This window comes from Siphateles boraxobius, unplaced genomic scaffold (genome assembly GCF_051911475.1).
Source record: "Siphateles boraxobius isolate OS27281-9 unplaced genomic scaffold, OSU_SipBor_1 19, whole genome shotgun sequence".
Taxonomy (NCBI): domain Eukaryota; kingdom Metazoa; phylum Chordata; class Actinopteri; order Cypriniformes; family Leuciscidae; genus Siphateles; species Siphateles boraxobius.
Window position 1 is genome coordinate 2,950,788 of NW_027508799.1, and position 6,787 is coordinate 2,957,574.

The following is a 6,787-nucleotide window of genomic DNA, read 5'->3' on the forward strand; positions in this document are numbered from 1 at the left end:
TTTATTTTTTACAGCCAGTTTTGATCATATTTACCAGGGGTGCCATTCATTCGGACCATGACTGTATATCCACGACATAATATGCAACCGATTAGAGAATAATTTCATAAAAATTGAAGCTAAAGCCTATAGTCCCAGCGCAAGCAGCCGCCGCCTCATATGCTGACCATTCAAATGGGAAATACACAAATTGAGGAACAGCTATGTTTTGGACAGCAGGGTCAGTGGAATGTGAAAATAATCTAATAATTATAAATCAAACACTTTATCCATAAATCTTGTGGAATTACACTAACACCGGGAGAGCCGCGATCGGATTGGTTTAAAGTTACTCAGTCAGGGGTAGTAGGCCGTCGATTCACAAAATGCTGAAATATATTTTAAAGTATGTCACTGAGCCTCCGTCTTGTCTTTAATCGTCTTATTTTACGTTAAAATATATGCATTATGAACAAAGAACCGTCATTATTTCCAACTTCCAAGCAATAGGTGTTTTTTGTTAATCCTGTCGATATTTAGTTGTGAATGGGGTCTCCCACTGCTTGATCCACGCCCAGCCTTTCTCCCCTTGGCTTTTAGATTTTCAGGAAGGAAAAAAATTCCACTCCCCCGTCCAAACTTTTAGGATACCTGAATATCAGATTTGCACAATCCATACGCACAACGCTTCAGCATGTTTCCCTCGCTCGAAAGCTTGCCAGACCTCCCGCGCCTAGTTACGGTTGCTAAGACACGATTAGCCAGTGGCGATTTTTGGGCGTGGCTTAGCGAAGGGTCAATTACTCTGAGTCACCCCCTGTCATTTCACAGAATAGTACAGCGGCGAGCACGTCAAGTATAAATGCCTCGTCCGTTTGGGAAGGTGCGCGTGCAGGCAGCGGAGACTCGTGCTGAGGAGCCAGGTGATAAAATGAACAAGGCTTAACATCATTAATTTTCACTGTAAATACACTCCACTTGGGTTCACTACGTCATTGTCTTCGTCTGCTTGACGTCAGCTGTATTACACTATTACTCTCCTCATTTGTAAGTCGCTTTGGATAAAAGCATGTGCTAAATTAAATGTTAATGTAAAAGTTTGGGCTGACATCTAGAAGCTGGTTCCAGCTGTGGGTTGTGTATTAACTAAACACTGTCTATCTGTTTATCTGTCTATCTTTATAAATAGGCTAGAACAAGTTTTTGAACACGTAATCTACATTTATTTATAAAATGTGGTCCATTTGTATATAAAGCTGCTCGGAGTAAAAGGTTTGTCTTAAGACAGTCTTCTATGAATGGTGTAATTGTATTCTTATTTCTATACTTAGGAACCTTTATGGATCACACTTAATCTTAAGTGTTAAGACTAGGCCTCAGCTACTAAATTATTTAAAGGTGCTGGAGAGGTATCCTAATCTAGTTAAGAGTAACAAGATGGCAGCAGAGGAGACTACACACTTTCTAACGAAGATATAATGTATTGGAGTTATATGATGACAGGGAGTTAATAAAACGATACAGGCTTGATCGTCAAGGTATTCTTTTTGTAACTGACCTAGTTAGAAATGTAACAACTTCTCTCACTCTACAAATTAGTGCTCTAAGGTGCTGGGTAAGATACTCAAAAAAAGTAAATAATTACTAACTACTAATTACATCTCTCTCTCTCTCTCTCTCTCTCTCTCTCTCTCTCTCTCTCTCTCTCTCTCTCTCTCTCTTCTGGTGTGATTGCTGGGGGTGAACGTGTGGAGTGAGCGTGGTTGGATTTCTGAGAGTGAATCTTTTTTCCTTTTTCTTGGCTTTTCTCTTTTACTTTTTTTTTTTTTGGTTTACATTGTTGTTGTTTTGGGCCGCCTGCTACCTATTATCTATTTTTACCGGGAGCATGACGGCCCTGCGCTCACAATGTTTGAGTTCACTGACCCGGCGTCATGGAGTGAAAGTGGCGTCTGTTAGTGTAGTTTAGAGAAATGCTGCCTGGCAGTGGGCGATATTGGGCATGATAGCACATTGTCTGCTTCCAGGATGAATAACTGTACTGTTATATTTCCCAGCACTGTTGAAAAAGCTAACAAACTAGTTGAAACAGGGATAGTTGTTGATGATCTTTTTACCCATGTGTTTCCACTTTCTACACCATCAAAGAAAGTCACATTATTCAATGTACCACCGTTCTTAAGTGATGAGATATTAGCAAAAAAATTGTCTCGTTATGGCAAACTGGTCTCTCCCGTTAAAAAGATCCCTATCGGCAGTGGATTACCTTTACTAAAACATGTTTCGTTTAGGCGTTTCGTTTACATGATTATGAATGACGATGCTGATTTAGATGTGTCCTTAACAACTGAATAACCTTTTAATTGTTAAATTTAGAATAAAGCAGTTTTGTCAACAATACTCTCAGAATGTCACTATAGAGGTAACTCTGAGATTGAATACCTTAGAAACTGATATTTTAGAACTGCAAGAATTGGCTTACTTGCCTGGAAATTAAAGCGATATGGAAATAAGACTCAGTTATCTGACTTATTAGGGGTGCTCTGGTCAGGTCAAGTTTTTGATGGATGCACTGTCAAAGTTTTTTTTCTCAGTTTGGAAAGGAAAAATGGACAGAACAGGGTCATTAATGCCTTACGTTCTGAATCTGGAGCATTATTAACTGACCCCAAAGACATTCTTAAGTGAGCAGTCATTTTCTATGAGTCTTTATATAAAAATGTGCTTGGTCCAGCTTATAGGGATGACACTGTTTTTTTTTAAATAATCTTCCTCAAGTGTCGGAAGAAGTCAACGCAAGGATTTCAGGTGCTTTGACCATGGGGGAACTGTGTAAAGCCCTCCAAGGTATGGAGCTGGGAAAAGCACCAGGGATTGATGCTCTGCCAGTTGAATTTTTTAAGTAATTTTGGTCAGAGCTTGGAGAAGACTTGCTGGAGGTATAATAAATATTAATAAACAATCATAACCTGTTATAATTGATTATGAATATTTGGATCAGTTTATAGAATTAACTTAATGTAGTAAAATTAATATTACAATCAATTAACCTGTTCGTCCTGTGAACATTGTGTTAATTGTTTATTAATTCTAAGAAATTTTCATTTCTGGGAAAGGGAAAGGTCTTTCTTACTGTACAGTACTAAGAGCCTCCAGTCAAAATCTAAATCGTAAAATAAACTTTGTTGTAAGCAGAGAATCAGAACCAAATAGATATTGTGCACAAGTTTTAACTAAATCACGAACACAACTAACATACAAACAATTACACATAAATGGGTAGATGGTAAATGACAGAATGAAACTAAGCTACGGAAAAGATTAATTGTACATAAAAAGAACCATCAGCTTAGAATTTTCAGAGAACCTCATTAAATGTATTCTTGTACGGCCTTTGCAGTGAAAGCATTTCTTGAAGTTCCAGCAAAAGGGTCTTGATAGTTCCGTGAGTGTCAAACGTTGAAGTTGCTTGAATGGTTTAAAAGCATTTGCATGAATAAGAGTGTGATTATATAATGTAACGCTAGCCAAAGGATGCTGCGTTAATAGCTTTAAATATTTTAAAGCTTTAAACTGGAAAAAAATGTATTGCATGTCTTAACGTGTCAACGTTGACAGCCCGTGTGTGTATGTGTATACAAACAATATATACAGGACAATATGTAAGCCCATGTAATATATACAGGAAAGATATTGAGGAGGTGGAGTTTAGCATTTATTTTGCTGGCGCTTTTCTGCCAAACAGCCATCTAAAGATTAGGTGACTTGACTCGACATTGTTTGTTCATGTTAGTTTACACTGCATTAACTAATGCTAGCAAATACAACCTTTGATTTCAATATTTGATTTGATTTTATATTGAAATTAATATTACAGTTTTTTTCAGTCGCTAACAAGCGTTTGTCCAACCAGTTGTCACATTTTCAAAACTCTAAACACAATTAGCACAGCATCGGTCTTTTGTGGCCATACCATCAACACATTTCATGTCGTTTTCACACAATATGCAGTCATTGAACACATTTCCACAATGCTTACATTTTCTTAACAGACAAGCTATACCTCCCAACAAATTATGGATTGTTTTTGTAGTATTTACAAATGTTAACACACACCATCCCACAATAGGAAAAACAATATTCCAAACCTTAGATACAGTATAAAAACATCTGCTTCTGCAATTATATCAGTTCAAAAACAATATATCTTAGCTGATTATAAACAAACAATTGAATAATTGACACACCGTAGCTGATTTATGTTGGGTAAATTGGGCCAACCATAGCTGATTCCAGTCTGGCTTAGACTCAGTAGCAGGGGTTATTTTTTTCTATTACATTGACACTTATACAGTAAACGGAGGACTTTGAGGAGTTATGTTTTTGGACACAGAAACAGAAAAAGACAAACACTGTAATGTCTGGACGTGAAAGAGTAAGAGCAAACACTGTAATGTCTGGACGTGAAAGAGTAAGAGCAAGGGGCCCAGGGAGAAGAGCAGGCCCAGTGAGAGATGCAGTGAGAGGTGCAGTGAGAGGTGCAGTGAGAGGTGCAGGTGCAGTGAGAGGTGCAGGTGCAGTGAGAGATGCAGTGAGAGGTGCAGGTGCAGTGAGAGGTGCAGTGAGAGATGCAGTGAGAGGTGCAGGTGCAGTGAGAGATGCAGTGAGAGGTGCAGGTGCAGTGAGAGATGCAGTGAGAGGTGCAGGTGCAGTGAGAGATGCAGTGAGAGATGCAGTGAGAGGTGCAGTGAGAGGTGCAGGTGCAGTGAGAAGTTCAGGCGCAGTGAGAGGTGCAGGTGGAGTGAGAGGTGCAGGTGCAGTGAGATGTGCAGTGAGAGGTGCAGTGAGTGATGTAGTAGTGAGTGATGCAGTGAGAGGTGCAGTGAGTTATGCAGTGAGTTATGCAGTGAGAGGTGCAGTGAGAGGTGCAGTGAGTGATGCAGTGAGTGATGCAGTGAGAGATGCAGTGAGTGATGCAGTGAGAGATGCAGTGAGAGGTGCAGTGAGAGGTGCAGGTGCAGTGAGAGGTCCAGTGAGAGATGCAGTGAGAGGTGCAGTGAGAGATGCAGTGAGAGGTGCAGTGAGAGATGCAGTGAGAGGTGCAGTAAGAGGTGCAGGTGCAGTGAGAGATGCAGTGAGAGGTGCAGGTGCAGTGAGAGATGCAGTGAGAGGTGCAGTGAGAGATGCAGTGAGAGCTGCAGTAAGAGGTGCAGGTGCAGTGAGAGATGCAGTGAGAGGTGCAGGTGCAGTGAGAGATGCAGTGAGAGGTGCAGGGCCAGGGAGAAGAGCAGGAGAGGGCAAGGTAGAGGTGTAAGAATGAGTGGTGGTGGCATTCCAAGGGCTGCAAGAACAGTAGTCAGTGATGAAATTGCCACTATCATTGACCATCTAATCAACCACGGTCTTTCACTAAGAGAGGCTGGTAAACAGTAAAGGAAAAAAAAATGATTTGCTTTTTACTGGAATGCTTTTGAATGTGAACATTACAGTACATGTGGACATACAGTTCCCAACCAAGACATTTAGTGTAAAAACGGTGGATTGCATGTTTTGCATGCAAATACCTGTAAAACTGAAACACAAAAGTCTATGAAGTTTTTGTAATGTCAACAATAGCCAGTATTTTGAAACCTGGTGTACTTTGATTGACTGCATGTACCTTGTGAAGTGAAAACAAGTGTTATTCTTTGACAGAATAATTTCATTCTGAGTCAGATTTCCAGTGTTTTGGTAAAGTTAGTGTGTGCAGAGAAAGATATGTTCTATTTTGAAATGAAGAGTTAGTATATATTTAACAAAATGTGTTTTTGAGAAGAAAACTATCCATTTGGCCAATTGTGTTTTGTAGGTGTGAGTCTGTGTTAAGAGTTTAGAAAAAGTATCTGAAGTATGGGTAAGCGCTTGTTAGCGATTGAAAAAAACTGTAACTAAGATTAATAAATGCTGAAGAATTATTGTTCATTCTTAGTTCATGTTAATCTGTTAGTTCATCTCTTCTTCATTATGTGGAACTAGGTTAGGATGGAGAATGGTCTCCTATTCTAAAGCAGTATAAGGACCCTCCTGGATCCAAATGTATGTGTGGTGATTGTGGCGAGCAGGGCGAGGCTGAGGGACGCGCGAGAACGGCGCGAGGCCGGTGGCGTGATTAATGATGAACGACACCTGTGAGACGTACTGGTCTCGTATCTCTTACGGAGGAGCGAAAGCATAAAAGGAGGAGTGATGACTTGAACTTGTTTTGTTTCTGTTTTGTGTGGCCTTCAGTTGTCCGTGAGGGGCTGCTGGCTTATACTTTTGTTTTTGTATTTGTTTTATTTTATTATTGAAAGTGTTGAATGTTCGCCGGTTCCTGCCTCTGTCTTCCCACAACTACAAACTGCATTACTGTGATCTAGCCAGAAACTGACCATATATGGATGTATATATTGTTATTCAATGTATTGTATTCCTATATGATGTAATGTATACATTATCTTATTGGTTAACTCTGTGATTGTCACGGTAGACACATTCTCTGTTCCTTCTCGTCTCGTGTTTATGTTGTGGTATGAATGCACGTGTGTAGTGGGCGTGAGTGTATGACATCACCTGATCCATTTCAGCTGATCCTCATCCACTTCACCAGCTGCAATCAATCTCACCACTCTACTTATACTTACCGCTGTTCTCCAATCCTTGTCAGATCGTTGTTTGATGTCGTCCGTGTTGGTGTTCCGGTGTCCAGTTCCTGCCTTGTGTTCCTGTTCTTCGTCTTCGTCGCTTGGTTTCATCTGTCGTCTCACCGTCACCTCACTTCAGCACTTCA

The 6,787-nt window shown here is 40.2% G+C and overlaps 1 long non-coding RNA gene across 1 annotated transcript; it reads left to right on the forward strand.

The window, feature by feature from the left end:
• The first annotated feature begins 661 nt into the window (after positions 1 to 661).
• LOC143741610 (uncharacterized) lies at positions 662 to 6,322 on the forward strand. Its single transcript, XR_013205169.1, has 2 exons — positions 662 to 2,918; positions 5,995 to 6,322. It is a non-coding gene; the product is annotated as an uncharacterized LOC143741610 (long non-coding RNA).
• Positions 6,323 to 6,787: the final 465 nt, after the last annotated feature.